The sequence below is a fragment of the Triturus cristatus genome, chromosome 9, assembly GCF_964204655.1.
Source record: "Triturus cristatus chromosome 9, aTriCri1.1, whole genome shotgun sequence".
Taxonomy (NCBI): Eukaryota; Metazoa; Chordata; class Amphibia; order Caudata; family Salamandridae; genus Triturus; species Triturus cristatus.
Genome location: NC_140592.1, coordinates 1,104,943,290 through 1,104,959,631, shown reverse-complemented (window position 1 = coordinate 1,104,959,631; position 16,342 = coordinate 1,104,943,290). Strand labels below are relative to the sequence as shown.

The 16,342-nt window shown below is 49.3% G+C and overlaps 1 protein-coding gene across 2 annotated transcripts in view; it reads right to left on the bottom strand.

Moving 5' to 3' along the window:
• NEMF (nuclear export mediator factor) overlaps positions 1 to 16,342 on the bottom strand; it is a 453,826-nt gene that overhangs the window by 13,821 nt on the left and 423,663 nt on the right. The window lies entirely within an intron of this gene.

Sequence of the window (16,342 nt, the reverse complement as noted above, 5' to 3'; positions counted from 1 at the left end):
GATGTGGTGGGAAAAGTGTCATTGATGGGCTCCCTTGAAGCCCGGTGGCCCAGAAACACTAGCAGTGGAAACGAGATAATGCATCAGCAGCCTTGTTCTTGGAACCGCCTATATACCTTGCCCTGCACTCCATGTTCCTATATAAGCATGCACTGACCAGCTCCCTCAATGGGTACAGCACCAAAGAGTAGTTAGCCAAATGGAAATGGATAGCCTGTACCACAGCCATATGTCAGACCGTAGTAGGATCCTCTTATTAAACAAGATGCAGGACCACTCATGAAAAGTAACAACTATGCGGATCAACTCTAAGACTGTGATGTTCATTGTGCCTTTTCTCTTCTGACAAAAACACTGGGCCACTATTGTATACACCATTACTTCCCCACAATCACCCCAAAACCTTCTGTACCCGAGGCATCCATAAATAAACACATCTCAGAGCTGGAGGCCCAAGGAGATCACCATATTAAGGCATCATCGAATTACTCCAAGAACTGAGACCACATTCAGAGGTCCTCTCTCATACCTTTGCTGATCCTCACAAAGTGATGCCTTTTGGTTACCTGGGAGGACGCCTGTGCAAACAGTATAGCAAAAACCCTACCCGTAGGGATGACTCTGCCTGCGTAGTTTAACTTTCCTAGCAAGTTTTTGAATGCCCTTAGTGCTGCACAAGTGCAGACGAGCAGATCTTATAGAGTCTTAACCAGAAAAAGCATTACCGAAGATAAGTAACTTGTTCTTCTAATGAAGCCTTTTAACCGCAGATTCCTCACTTTAAAATAGATACCAATGCAATACCTCATAGGAGGTGGGTCTGCGAACTGGCTTAAACCCAAAAACTCCTGGATGACTGAATGGGCAAAAGGCCCATCTCAACTGACCTGACTGTCCAGGCAGTAGTGTTTCATGAATGCGTAGAGTGCCGCCCACAAAGCTGCCTGACAGATGTTGAGGACAAGCACTCTGTGTGCTAATGCAGTAGGAGCCACCTTTGTTCTGGTGAAAGGATCCCGCAAGACTACAGGAGGTTGCTTCTTAGCTATTGCAGAGCAGATTTTGATGCAAAGTACAATCCATCGAGAGATGGTCCGTTTCTTCACCTCCTTGCCTTTTTTTTGTTTCAGCTAACCCAATGAAGAGCTGATCATCCACCTGGTGGTCTTTGGAGCGATCAATGTAAAAGGAAAGGGCTCTTTTTGGATCCAAACAATGGAGTCTCTTCTCTTCCTTGAAAGGATAAGGCAGAGCAAAAAGGTTTGGCAATGTGATGTTTTGGCAGACATGGAAGGAGGTCACCATCTTTTGCTGGACGGAGGCACGAGTCCCAAGAACTAGTTTGTCTGGGTAGACGCTTAGTACAGGGGGTTAACACAAAGAGTTTGAAGCTCGCTCACCCTCCTGGCTGACGTAACAGCCCCTAAGAAGACTGTCTTAAGTCTCAGAAGTCTCTAAGGACAACTCTTCATGGGTTCAAAGGGAAAACACATAAGAAATGTTAATATCAAATTAAGGTCCTAATGGGACATAACAAAAGAGGTAGGTGAGAACAGATGCTTTAAGCCCTCAGGAAAACGTGTCACAACAGGTGACTTAAACAGAAAGGGGTTGATCTGGCAACTGCAAAACAGTCAAAATGGCAGACAGGCAACCTTTAACAGTACCTAGGGCAACACAACAGCAGGATCCTCGACAGAGAGTCAGATAGTGGGTCAACTTGTTTTGAGGAACAAAAAGCCACAACCTTGTCCCAGGTCTTTTATGAGGGATACCTCGCTGCCAGAATAACATTGCAGATTTCAGAAGGAAGATTAAAACTCAACTGTCACTGCTCAATCTCCAAGCATGACGGTGGAACGTGCCCAGGTTCAGGTACAAGACCCTGCCCTGTTGCTCTAACAGGAGATCCCTCCCGAAAAGGCCGCCTGATTGGAGGACTAATATCCATGCACAGTAGTTTAGGCTATCACACTCTCCATGTCCAGTTCGGAGCCACTAGAATAACTTGGGCCTGGTTGGTTCTGATCTTCTTGAGAACTTGGGGCAGGAGTGGTATCAGGGGCAATGCGTACAGTAGTCCGGAGTTCTATTCTAAATGGAACGCATTACCAAGTAAAAGCCGCCTTGGAAACTTCAGTGCGCAAAATTGCTGACAAGGCGTTTTCTTGAGAGTGGCAAACAGATCGAGTCAAGGTTCTACTTTCCTGGAAGGGGCTTCGCCCACACCTCTGGATGCACACGCCATTAATGGCAGCGTCCATCTGTCCTGTCGTTCAGTAATCCCCCATCGTCTTGTATGACCAGAAAGATGTCCTAACTCCTCAGTCACGTCCAGAAGCGCAGGTCTTCCTGGCACAGTGTCAATGACCCCACTCCACCTTGTTAGTTGCAATGCCACATGGCGGTGGTGTTGTCCATGGACACCTGCACTAGCCTTCCTTTGATAGATAGGAGGAAGGTTTTCAACGCCAAGCAGATGGCTTCCAGCTCCACAAGTTTGATATAGAGTCAAGCTTCTGCCGGAGACCAGAGTCCTTTGATCTCCAGCTCTCCCAAGTGACCAGTGGCCATCTCATCCCAGCCCAGAAGTGATGTATAGGTCACCACCATCAGCTCTGGGTGAGGAAGAGGGAGGGTCTGCCACTGAGACCATTGCGGTTCATTAACCACTACTGCAGGTCATTTACAGTCTCCTTTGAAATCTGGACTTGGTCTGAAAGATCCTCCTGGTGTTTGCCAAATGGGACTTCGGATCCCACTGCAGGGCCCGAATGTGCCACCTGGTGTGTTTCACCAGCAGGATACAGGAGGCCATCAGACCCAGTGGCATCAGAGTCAGTCTCACTCAGATCTGAGGCTGAAAGATTGGGATCATAGCTTGAATGTCACGGACTCTGAGTTATGAGGATAAGCAAGGAACTGCACCATGTACAGAATGGCTCCGAACAAATGGAGCGCCTGAGAAGGAGTCAGGTGTGACTTCGGTATGTTCATAGCTAACCCCAGTGAGTGCAGGAATTTCGTTGTAGGTGATGACTGTCTTGGGAGAGCCCACCTTCAGCAGCCAGCCATTGAGTTAGGGGAAGATCAAGAACCCTGACCTCCGATGATGAGCTGCAACCGCTGCCAACACTTTCATGAAAAACCGAGGGGCACTGGATAGGCCAAAAAGGAGCGCAGTGAACTGAAAGTGCTCCTGGACTACAGTGAACCCCAAGTCACGCCTGTGCGCCTGCAGGACGTGAATGTGAAAATACATGTCCTGTAGGTTCTAACCTACCATCCAGTCTCGAGAATCTAGGGCAGACAAGACCTGGGCATGCGCATTTTGAAGGCAGAGAGAGTGTGAAGATCTAGGAGAGAGCAGAAGCTTCCATCCTTGTTTGACCCCGAAAGTAGCGGGACTAGCAGCCATGACCAACCTCTGGTGCAGGTACCCTCTAATGGCTCATTTGGCCAGAAGAGCCTACACTTTCTGACGTAGCAAGGAGAGGTGGTCCTCTATCATTAAATCTGAAACAGGTGGCAGTGTCTCCAGAAATGGGAGGGCGAATAACCCGGTTGGACAATTTGAAGCACTCACCTGTGATGTTATAGCTCATCATTGAGGTAGATGGTGCCTGATTCTGCACCAAAAGAGAAGTGTTGAGTTGAGGGCATTCTAAAGAAACTTGCAGGCTGCAGCAGCAGGTGTGACGGGGGATTGGAGAATACGCTGGCTTTGAGTTAGATTTTCTCTGTGGGAGCAGCGTCCACGGCTACAAAAAGGCTGGGAAGCCTGCTGACCTTGGAGGTATGGCTGATATTGCTGATGCAGCTGAGAACCTCTACACTAGCCATGGAAGGGACATAAGGATGAGTGAGGGTGGTGCGGCACCAGGGAGGATCCCAACGAAGTGGTGATGACCCAATTTGCTCAAGCACTGTAGCCTTATCAGCAAACAAAAGAGAGCCATGAAAGGGTTAGTTTATCATTGATTAGATGTCTCCCAAGAAGTCAGTTGATCTCAGTCACATGTGGCGGTAAAGTGCCACTTTAGAGGCGATGGGCCTGCTCAAAGAGTCAGTAATGTCCAACCCACACCGGATGGTGAATTTTACTGCATCTCGTTCATTAAGAATGGCACGGTTCATTATGCCTCAGGCCAACTCCAACACCATGTGCAGCACTTGTCTAACCGTGTACCGCAACATGTGGGTGTATTGGCCCAAGACACATGCAGTGTTCACTGACCACAATGCTAGGCTGGTGGAAGAGAAAATGCTCTTCCTGAAGGTGTCCAGGACTTGGTTTACCTGTCCAGAGGGGTGGTAGAGAACATTCTGGGATAGATTTTGGTGGCTGAGGTCTACACCATCAGGCTCTCAGGGTCCAAGTGCAGTGTGAGGAAAGCTGGGTCCCCAGGAGTAGGGCATGGCGATGGCAAACATCCTCTGCAGGGCTTGGGCGAATCCCCCAGGAGGGTGTCTGTGAGGGATTCAATGAAGGTAAGCAAGGGCTCTGCAGAGGATAACCCTGATTGAAGTGCCTCTATCAAAACATAGGTCTTGACCTGAATGGAGTGGAGCTGCAGTTAGAGGACCTCTGCTGGCCTCCTTACCAACATTGAGAAGGACGGGCCTTCCTCTGTAGCAGTTCCCTGAGGTGAGACCAGGCCAGAATCTGGAGATGTGTCACAGAGGAGTGGAGTGGACCTCACCTCAAGTTCCATGAGAGGATTGTGGGACCTAGAAGCAAGAGGGGAAGGGGGGGGAGGGGGGAGGGACTTCTTTGACTTGCCCAATTTTGGTGATGACAACTTCAATTTGGAAGACGACTGATCCCGAGACCGGGCCTGAGATCTCCCACTGGTTTGGGGCCGGAAACAACGCCATGCCTTCTTGTGCCTCACCACTAGGAGCTTCAAGGCTCGCTACAGGATTGCCTTTGGGTGCATCAACCAACAGTCAGCACAGACCTAGAGTCGTGGTTCAACCCCAGGCAGTAAAGACAAAACAAGTGGGGGATCAGAAACAGACATCTCTTTATGAAATTCCCCATAAGGTGTAAAACCCACTGTGTGAGGACAGGTTGCTGTCAGAGATGTGCGGTGACGCATGCCGATTTCCTGTATAGTAATATACAGTAGTATAATTCTAGTTTGGGTACTTCCAGGCCCCCCTCCTCATATTGCCTTGATAACATCAGCAGTGCTACCCTACTACGCATACCCGCCCAGTATAGGGATACCAATACCAAGTTCAGCTGTCTGAATACTGCTAAGGGTATGTTGCACAACAAATTCTGCAGTACATATAGACACCGAGGTCGAACAACCATTTTGGCCTCAGCAATTCTGCCCATGAAGGACAGTGGCAGAGTGTTCCAAAAGGCCACTGATCGCTTCGTGATTCAAGCACCCTATTCATATTTAAGTGTAATATTTGTGCGTTCCTGTATGCCACTTGTTTACCTAGATTGCGGAAGTGTTCTATCTCCCAGCGCAAACCAAGCCTCGGCAAGCCCTCAGGTGTTCGATCAGCCAGCCCTGCCAATGGAAAAATTAACAACTTATGCCTGTTAAGGCGTAAACCAGAGTAGTCAGCAAACTCATCTAAGAGCTGCAGAAGCTTGGGACTTTTCTCCCAAGTTTGGGTGGCCCTATGAAAAAGCACATCCCCTACTAATCATTGACAAGGATATTCAAAGTAGTCCATGGCATGTTCCCAGTTTACCTTGCTTAACATCTGAACTGCTAAGCACATTTTAGGAGTGGACAATCCACCAAACAGAACTTATTGGTCTCCCCTAACTACCTTGTGAATCCTCTTTGTCAAAATCACCCTATCGCTCATCAGAGTTGCCAATGCTCAAGAGACGTGGCAACAGTGTCCAAAGTCAAAACTAGATGCACCATGGGTGCTGAGACACAAACAAGCAGAAAAGAGAACTACTACAACACTAGGCTAGCAATGACCACTTCAGAGGAAAGTTTAAAAGTACTTTCAGAAGTGTGGGAAAAAAGTAATAATAACATAAATGAGGCACAGCTTCCACAGCCCATCTTGGAATGGTAGCAGTTTATCTGAAGTAAAATGTGGCATATTCGAATAACTGACTAAACAACATGATACTCCATAGGCAGAGCCAATAAAACAACTAGTTTCCTGGCTAGTGGTTACTACAATGAGAAGCTTTGAAAGTGCAGGACCGATGAAGACATTATGAAAATTACATTATGCTCTGACTCCAGTCAGTGTCATGATTAACCTGTTTGACAGGTAGCAGTTGGAGGAGGGAGTTTGCTTTTCTCATTGAGAATGCAGAAGAAGGCCTCAGATTCTACCAATAGTCCAGGAGAGAGTTGGATGGCCAACTTAATTTGAGGGCAAGTTCACTGACTTATAGATGGACTGAAGTTATTTGTTTTTTAAACATAGTTAATTTTGTTGGTGGGTGGGAGTCATGCTGCCACTCCCATTGTCTCCCATGCACAAACAGGCTCAAAGACAGCTAGTGTGTGAGGAGACTAAGTTGGAATTTTCTGCACACTCAGATGTAATCAGGCAAAATGCCATCACTCACACTGCCGAACTCTCCAAACATCAAATGCTACCCTATGGGCTGATCTAAAAAGGGAATGACACTTGCATCAAAGCCAGTGGCTGAAGGAGGTGGTTCTACTGACCACGGTATGTATGCTGTCCTTTCAGCTGACCAAACATCTGAATGACACTCCAGCAAGTAATTTTAGGAAGTATAATAATTTTTATGTATGCTATTTTACTGATTACATGAGGCTTGGAAACAGCTAATGCGATCTCTATGCTGGACCCCCAAAAAATAGCATCTGTACTGCTAAACTGGATGTGCCAACTTACAAATATAGTTAAAAAAATGTATAAAGCATTAATAAAAATGTATATTAATAACAAATCTCAAAAATTATTAAAGTATTCTTCTGATATAAAAATATTTTGACAATTAATAAAATAAATATTGTTAATCTTTACATATAACCTAAATTGATTTTTATATTAAACAAATCGGCACACACAATTTCATCCTATATAATTATTAAAAAAATAAAAATGTAAACTCATATTCTTAAATTAATAAACCATTATTAAAGAAAAATAAAAACTGCTATTTATAAAATACTTAAATAGGTAGTAATTTAAAAAAGAAAACAGAAAAATATTAAAAAATAAACAAATATATAGAAATAAACATTTACATTTAACATCCTGAAAATGTGTAAAAAAAAAGTATCATTTACTAATCTAACTCTGATTCAAAATGTAAAATAACATTTGGCGAGTCTATCACATTTGGGGTCACATGCATCAACATTAGGAATAGCGATTACCTAAATGCGATTTTCAGCTAATCCCAATTAGGTAATCTCTATTCCTAATGTATGAAATGCCAAGAGTTTCATTTCTAGGGGCTCGCAAATCGACCTATCTCATCAATCATTAATATTAATTCTGCGAATAGGCCTGTTTGCTAACGTAAAATAAGTTCATACATGTGGTCCTTACTATTGTAACTTCAGTTCAACAACATTCCGGAAAGTACATATATTTAGGATGGGATAAACATGTTTATTCTAAATTCAGTACAACTAACCCCTCTAGAAAGTGTATATATTTTGGAGTGTTGTGAGGAAGGTGTCAAGTTTACTATTTTAATTCCATTTCAACTAGGAGGAGGAGCATTCACAAATATTTTTTTGAAAACAAATGTTATTGTGTCAAAAGTCATGTACAGGGGAGGAGCCTAGCGCTTGACCAAGATGGCTGCGTGAGCTTTGAGCTCCCGAGACCCTCGCACCCTCCGTCAACTATCCTGTTCTTCATCCTGTTTCTTATGCACGGTATCCTGCAGATGAGTCATCGTGGGGGCGATTGACGCTGCCCGGGCTAAAATCGCCCGCCGGGGACTGGAGTTGTGGACGACGGCAGATTGCGGCCTACCTCCGAGGGATGCCAGGAGCTCGCGTTGGCAAGATGCCCGGCCACTAATTGAACAACGATTTGGGAAAAAGGGGGTGGTGATGGACAGAGTTTCTGAATGATGCAGAATACTCTTACCAAGTCAAGAGATCATGGTTTTAATCCATCACCATTTTTTAGCTCACTGCACCATCCCAGCTCAGAACCTGGCTACATGCAAATTAGTCTGTACCTGCCCCAGTGCATGATGGGAACAGGGCAAACCAAACTACCAAGCCAATTCTTATACTGGGAAGGAAACAAGCTTCCGGGGACCGGTTTCTGGCATCACAGCCTTCGTCGGCCCGGCTTGCCTGAATCCTGATGGTGCAATGAGCAAGGGACTCACGTCTGAGCATACCCTCCCACACTAAGTGTGGATAAATTCGATTTGGGAAAAAGGGGGTGGTGATGGACAGAGTTTCTGAATGATGCAGAATACTCTTACCAAGTCAAGAGATCATGGTTTTAATCCATCACCATTTTTTAGCTCACTGCACCATCCCAGCTCAGAACCTGGCTACATGCAAATTAGTCTGTACCTGCCCCAGTGCATGATGGGAACAGGGCAAACCAAACTACCAAGCCAATTCTTATACTGGGAAGGAAACAAGCTTCCGGGGACCGGTTTCTGGCATCACAGCCTTCGTCGGCCCGGCTTGCCTGAATCCTGATGGTGCAATGAGCAAGGGACTCACGTCTGAGCATACCCTCCCACACTAAGTGTGGATAAATTCGATTTGGGAAAAAGGGGGTGGTGATGGACAGAGTTTCTGAATGATGCAGAATACTCTTACCAAGTCAAGAGATCATGGTTTTAATCCATCACTAATTGAACAACAGCAGGCCTGTGGGGTGTGAACGGGCGGATGGAGACCACCGCACTTTCACTTTCTCGCCCTTTGTTGGCTCCGGCCTGGGAGTGCTTCCTGAGGATCCACGGACATCTGGAGGACTTGCGCCCGACCCTGGTCGTTGAGTGACGGTCCGGCCTGTCTCATTTAGCTGGGTGAGGGACGTTTCTCCGTAATTGCCTACATCGAGTCTGCAATGTCGGCCAAAGCAGAGGCTGACAAGCCGAAGTTCAAGGCTACCAGGCGGGGAAGCTATACCCAATCCAACAATATGGATCGATATGCCCAGCAGAAGGGGTCGCCTGGTGGATCGGGACAGTCACTGGAAGTACAGAAAGCTGACTCGTCCCCGACCTCGGAGCTGTCGTTGCAGGATGTCATGGGGGCTATTGAGGGGATGCAAACATCGATCGGGCGACAGTTTGATGCCTTGGCACAAAAAGTGGACACGATTTTGGTCGATGTTAACTTGATACGCGCGGATTTGACCAAAACCAATGAGCGGGTCAAGTCCCTGGACCTCAAGACTACTGGCCTTGCGGATGATGTTTTGGGACTGCAGGCGGAGGTCGAGAAGCTGCGGACTGCTAGTGACCTCTCCGCCCGTCGGCTGGAGGAATTTGAAGGTCGGGCCAGGCGCAACAATGTGCGCATTACTGGAGTCCCGGAATCCTCGGAAGAGCGCTCAGTGGACCTACTCGTTGAAGACTTGGTGGTGAACCATCTTGCGCCTAAGGGCCTTGGAAAGTTTTTTGCCGTAGAACGGGCTCACAGGGTGCCTGGCGGGAGGCCTAAGGCAGGAGCTCCCCCGAGACCGATTGTCGCCCGGATCTTCCATTTTCGAGATCGGGACGCTATCCTGCAAGCGTCGCGGGTGACGGGCCCGGTTCCTTTTCAGAACGCCTCTGTGAGCTTCTATCCTGACTTCACCCAGATGGTGCAGAAGCAAAGGCAGTGTTTCCTGGGGGTTAAGAGACGCCTTAGGGAGATGGATTTGAAGTACGCTATGCTTTTCCCTGCCAGACTACGTGTGGTGTATGAGGATCGGACTTTCTTCTTCGACTCGCCTGAAATGGCCGGAGATTGGTTGGACGCTCTGCCACGGAGACGGACCGGCGGGGACTGTGTCACGGGAGTGGACTGTGGCCGGGCTGAGCAGGAGTGATGCCCCGGGTGTCAGGTTGTTTTGATTTTGCCCCGGACAATGACTTGTGGCTAACTGCAGTAATGGGGGGGTGGCGGAGGGCCGTTCGGAGCTCTTTCCTCCCTCGGGGTTCTTTTTGTAGATTTGTTTTTGATAGGGCGACAGGCACACTGCAAGTTGGGGGGGCTTTGTAAGCTGACGCAGGGGTGCAGGGAGGGGGGAGGATTTGGGATGTTGGGGTGGTTGTTGGGGGGGTTTTTCTTGCAAGGCGTAGTAATGGTTGTCAGGTTGGTTTGGTGGTGGCTTTTCGGGGGGGGTGGAGATCTCTTGGTGTTTGGGGATGGGGGGTAGGGGCCTAAATATTATTAGCTGGAATGTTAATGGCTTGGGTGATCGTATTAAGCGAGGGATCGTCTTACAATTCCTGAAGCGGACCTCGCCTGATGTTGCCCCATTGCAGGAGACACATCTTATAGGGAATATGTGTTATGCACTTAATAGAAAGGGTTACAAATTCATTGCCCACTCTGGCTTTTCATCGGGCTCCAGGGGGGCGGGCATACTTGTTCGAGCCTCACTGCCACTCGAGGTTTATTCCACCATTGTTGACGATAGGGGGCGGTTCGTAGCTGTGGCGGGGAGATGGGAGGGTAGAACGTTGGTATTGGTTTCTGTGTACGTTCCTCCGGCCCTGCAGGCCTCCACGTTTGCGGATCTGGGCAGGGCCTTGTTGGAACTCCCGGAGGGGCTGCTAGTGGTGGGGGGAGATTTTAATGCTGTTGGTTCTGGGCTGCTCGATAGGCACCCGCCCAGGGATACCGGGGGGGCTCAGAAGTGGCTTCCTGACTTCATAGACACTTTTGGTTTGGTGGACTGCTGGAGACTCCGGCACCCCACCCAGAGTCAGTATACCTTTCACTCCGGGGCGCATGGTAGTCTCTCCCGGATTGATTACTTGCTCACCCTGGCTGCGCATGCCTCGCTAGTTTCTGAGGCTAGGCATATGGCACGAGGCATATCTGACCACTCGCCGGTGTGGGTCCGTTTCGACATTGGCCGGGTAGGAGGGGGTAGGGTGGCTCCCATTAACCCCTGGTACTTCCGTGACCCCAAGACGCGCAGGGCATTGCTGAAGGCAGTTGATCACTATTTTCAGGACAATCAGGATTCGGTTGATTCAGCGGTGTCTCTGTGGGAGGCGTTTAAGACCGTATTGAGAGGGGAGGCCCTCTCATTGGTGGTGGCCGCCAAGCGACGGAAAGACGCCGAGGTGATACAGATTGAGGATGAGATCGCGGCTCTAGAGGTAACCCTGGAGGAGGAGGTTACAGCGGACACTCTGCATAATCTGAGTTTGAAGCGATCGGAGTACAGGGATCTGGCGGAGAATGCTGCCAAGACCCTTAGCAGGGAGCAGCAGGGCCGTCTGTATGATGTTGGGGATAAGGCCGGGAAACTGCTAGCTTGGTTGGACAAAAAAGAGCGGGTCAATAGAGTGGTGCCGGAGTTAACGATGGAGGAGGGAGAGGTTGTTACTGACCCCGAAGGTATAGTCCAGCGTTTCTCGGATTATTTCCGCGTAGTGTACACCTCGGTTTCGGACAGGCCGACTGCGGACTCGTGTGACCTTTTGCGTGATATTGCTCTGCCCTGCCTTTCTGACGTAGATAGGGACGACCTAGATGGTAATATAACGGTTGATGAAGTAGCGGGTGCTATTCGGGCGTTGAACTCGGGTAAGGCCTCCGGTCCGAATGGTTTGCCTATTGAATTGTACAAGCTTTGTCCGGATAAGGTCGCTCCTCACCTGCGCGCCATGTTCGTGGAGGCGCGGGTGAATGGGTCTCTGCCGCTTGATCAACGACTGGCAACCATAGTGGAGATACATAAGGACGGTAAGCCTCGGGACAAGTGTAGTTCCTATCGGCCGATATCGCTTCTTAATGCTGAGCCGAAAATCCTCGCTAAGATCCTGGCGAACCGCTTGGTCCGGGTGCTTGAGGATTTGATCCACCCGGACCAATCGGGCTTCATTCCGCATCGTAACACTGCATTAAACCTTAGGCGTCTCCATGGGGTGATTGCTAGGGCGGGCTCGCTGCGGGAGCCGGCTATTGTGGCGTCTCTTGACGCCACGATGGCGTTTGATACGGTGGAGTGGGCATACCTGTGGGCTGTGCTAGCCAAGTTCGGCTTTGGGCCTGGTTTTGTGGACTGGGTGAGGTTGCTTTACGAGGGTCCCCTTGCTAGTGTTGTGGTAAACGGGAGGGCGTCCAGGCCGTTCAAGCTTGGGAGGGGCACCCGGCAGAGTTGCCCCCTGTCGCCTTTGTTGTTCGCCCTTGCTCTTGAACCGCTGGCGGCGTGGATACGATGACATCCGAGTATACGTGGGCTTCGATGGTCGCCCGACCACGAGGACCGTATCTCACTTTACGCCGACGATATCCTATTATACCTCGCCTCGCCCCAGAAGTCTCTCATAGTGGTTTGCGACGTCTTGACTTCTTTTGGTAGGAACTCGGGCCTTGTTATCAATTGGGGAAAGTCATATCTGTATGTTTTGTGTGGCGATGTTCCGCCTGTCCCCCGAAACTGTTCGATCCAGATCGCCCAGCAGGGCTTCCGGTATCTAGGGATTTACATCTCCACTGACTCCATCCTGCGATATGAGAAGAATCTGCTCCCCCACTGGCACGTCTGCGGCGGGATGCGGCGGGCTGGCGGCGGTTGCCGCTCTCCCTCCTCGGGCGCGCCGCGTTGTTTAAAATGATGTCTCTTCCCCGTTTCCTCTATGCCTTGCAGAATACCCTTGAATGGGTCCCGACTAGTTACTTTCGAGAGGTCGAGAGCCTCCAGCGTTCGCTATTGTGGGACGGGCGGCCGCGCATAGCGATCGCTAAGCTGACGCTCCCGTGGTACGACGGTGGTATTGCGCTTCCGGACATTCGAAGATACTACTGGGCCACCCAGTTGTGCGCGATTAATCATGGTGTCTATGGCTCGGCGTTGAGCCCCGGCTATGCCATGGATCGGTGGTTACTGCGTGGCGGTAATTACCACAGAGCTTTGTACTCGAAGTCGTTGGACTCGTCCCTTACGGGGCCCACTGGGGTGGCGGTGCGGGTGTGGAAGTTGGCGACGGACTCCCTGGGTTGGGGGGGCAGGCTTACCCTCGCTACCCCATTGTTTGATTCTGATATCCTGGGGAAGCTTTGGCATACAAAAGGGTTCGAGAAATGGGATTTGATCGGTATCTCCAGGGTCGGAGACTTGCTGGCTCAGGGCAGGGTGAAGTCCTTTGAGGAGCTGCAGAAGGAGTATGAGCTGGGGAGCACTGAGTTTTTCCGCTATGCCCAGGTGCGTCACGCCTTGCGGTCGGTCCTTGTGGAAGGTGAGAAGGTGCCTGCGTCCTGTCCGTTGGAGGACAGAATTCTGGATGGCCATATGCCGGAGAGCGCGATCTCTCTCATCTATAAGAAGCTGATTAATGTCCGGGCCGACCTTCTTCGGGGGTTGCGGGATCAATGGACTAGGGATGGCCTCGAACTGGATGACGAAGATTGGCAATATGCAGTTTCTTCTCCTAGGGAGGTTGCGATTCCGTCGCGTCTGCGGCTGGTGCAGCTTAAAATACTCCATCGAGTCTACGTGACAGGTCCTAGGTTGGTCCGTATGGGTTTCTCTGAGGAGGGTTTATGTAAGCGAGGCTGCGGCATGGTGGGTACCTTCTTACATATCATCTGGGAATGCGGCGTGATCGTGGAGTTTTGGAGGCGAGTTCATGCAGTGATGGGGGAGGTGACGGGCATTGTCATGCAGCCGGAGGCGCGGTGTTGTCTCTTGAACGTCTGCGGTCCTACCGATTTTGATGACGCACAGACTCAGTGGGTGACCCTGGGGAACATAGTGGCTAAGCGGGACATCGCGCGCCTGTGGGGCTCTGCTGGGCCTCCTGCGCTGGCAGCGTGGAAGGAAAATATGGATTGGAGCATGCTCAGGGAAAAGACAGTGTATTGTGCTAGAGGGCGCCCGCGGAAATGGCATGCAGTATGGGGGCGATGGAACCACTACAGGGGGGACATATGTCTGCCCCCTGATCCGGATCCGCCTGAGGAGCAACTTTCCCCTTGACATTCTTTCCGGCTATGTATTTATTGTTGATGACTGATTGCCTTTTATGAGTCTCTGCTTTCCCCCTCCCTCCTCTCATTATAGCATTGTTTCTGGTGGACGAAATGGGACTAGCTCCCCCTGATGGGCACCCATCATGTGCATTCGAAGCTTATCGCCTTGCTAGTGTTTGGTTTGTGTTTGTGTTTATTTAAAACTGAACCTTTTCTGATTCTCCTTTCAGTGCAGTGCAAACGCTTTTCTGTGTTGCTCAACTTAAGCTGCCGAACCTCCGGGTTGTCGGCTGAATAGCTGTGTTCCGGATTTACTGAATAAAGGTTTTAAAAAAAAAAAAAAAAAAAAAAAAAAAAAGTCATGTACAATGCTCTTTGACCCAGGAAACATCTCCCATATAAGACATTGCAAATTATTGTCATTGACAGTTTATACATTATTATCATAGTCATTGAAAACAATAGAAAAAACGCATTGAACCCCCCCCCCGCTGCACTAACTCACTACTGCGTTTCGTTTGCCACCACATCACCCATCCCAACAAATCGATTAGTTCACCACACATCTGGTCCCTTACCTTAGGGACCCGCTTATCAGTGTAGATACAGATGCATCCACCGAGGGCACCGGATCCAGATCCAGGCCACAATAATTTGCCCATCTTTTCCAAATTTTGGGGTGCTTTTGCGGGCAACCCTTGGCCTTAAATATTGGGATCTCTAACCCCATGTAAAAGTCCAGTCCATTTTTCCATGCAGAGAGAGAAGGGGGGGGGGCGTCGCCTTCCACAGCCTTGCTATATCCCTTTTAGCCAATGTCAGCCCCAGCAGTAACAAGTGCCTCTTGTATATATTACCTCCTATGCCCTCCATGATATGTAAAATTACCAATCTTGATGAGGAGGGGAGCTCCCACCCCAACACCTCTGCCAGACAGGCCAGTACCCCTCGCCAAAATTTTGTGAGTGCTGTACAATGCAAATTTGTATGTAATAGGGACCCCTCCTCCCGACTACAACGCAGGCATATAGGGAATGCCACAAGGCCCGCCCTCCACAGCCGGAGCCTGGTATAATAAACCCGGGGATGGTATTTAAATTAAATAAGATGGAACCGCGTTGCTATCGCTGCTCCCCTAGGAGAGGCCAGTGCGTCCATCCAATCGTCTCCATCTAGTTGGCCAATATCTCCAGCCCATGCTTCTCTAAGTTCTTCCAATGTAGTGGAGCTATGGGTCACCAGTCACTGATAGATCTTCGATATTTTGTGGTCCTGCAGATCGCCCATGAAGACCTTGGCCTCAATCGGACTGAATTCAGGGAGAGCCTCTAACCCAGAGGAATAGCATGCCGAAATTGGAGGTATTTATAGAACTGTGTTCTTGGTATCTGGTACTCTTGCTGAAGTGCTTGGAATGTTTTTAGCACAGAGCCCAGCATTACATCTCCTAATATGGAGACTCCTATATTATCCCACCCTCGAAATCCAGATAACGCAGCCAGCTGTGGCAAACTACTATTGTGCAACAGTGGGATTTCCTAGTCAACTTGTTCCACCACATCTTGCAGCGGGACTGCTTCCACACCTGGAATACCACCAGAGTGTCCGGCGGTAAGGAATTACGTAAAGACGCCAAATACAAAATAGTATGTAGGGTGGACGCTGAATACAAAATAGTATGTAGGGTGGACTCCCCCATAAACCTTCGCTACAGTGCATAAGTGGGATCCTTCCTGTCCCCATACCACCATTCATTCAGCACCAGGAGATGCGATGCCATATAATACAATTGGCCATCCGACGTGGCCAGTCCCCCGCAATACGTTGACTGAAAGCAAATCTGCAGTGCCACTCCCGATGCCCACAGGAATTGTTCCAACGCCGCGTTGACCTGGCGAAACCACAAAGGAGGTACCGGATATGGATGGTTCTGCAATTGATAGAGCAGGTGCGGCAACGACACCATTTTGAAAATAGCCGATCTGCCATAGATAGAAAGGGGCATGTGTGTCCAAGTTTTCATCTCCTCCCGTAACTGTGTCCATATTGGTACAATATTTCTGTCCCACACCACTCTCGGTACATCCAACAGGAAGTCCCCCAGGTATTTCACACCCTCTGTCGTCACCTGTACTGCCGATGCCCAATGTCCCAGACCAGCTATTCCCCCCAGCACCCACAAAGTGGATTTACGCGGATTCATGAAAAGGCCCGATGATTGGCAAAAAATTTGCATAATG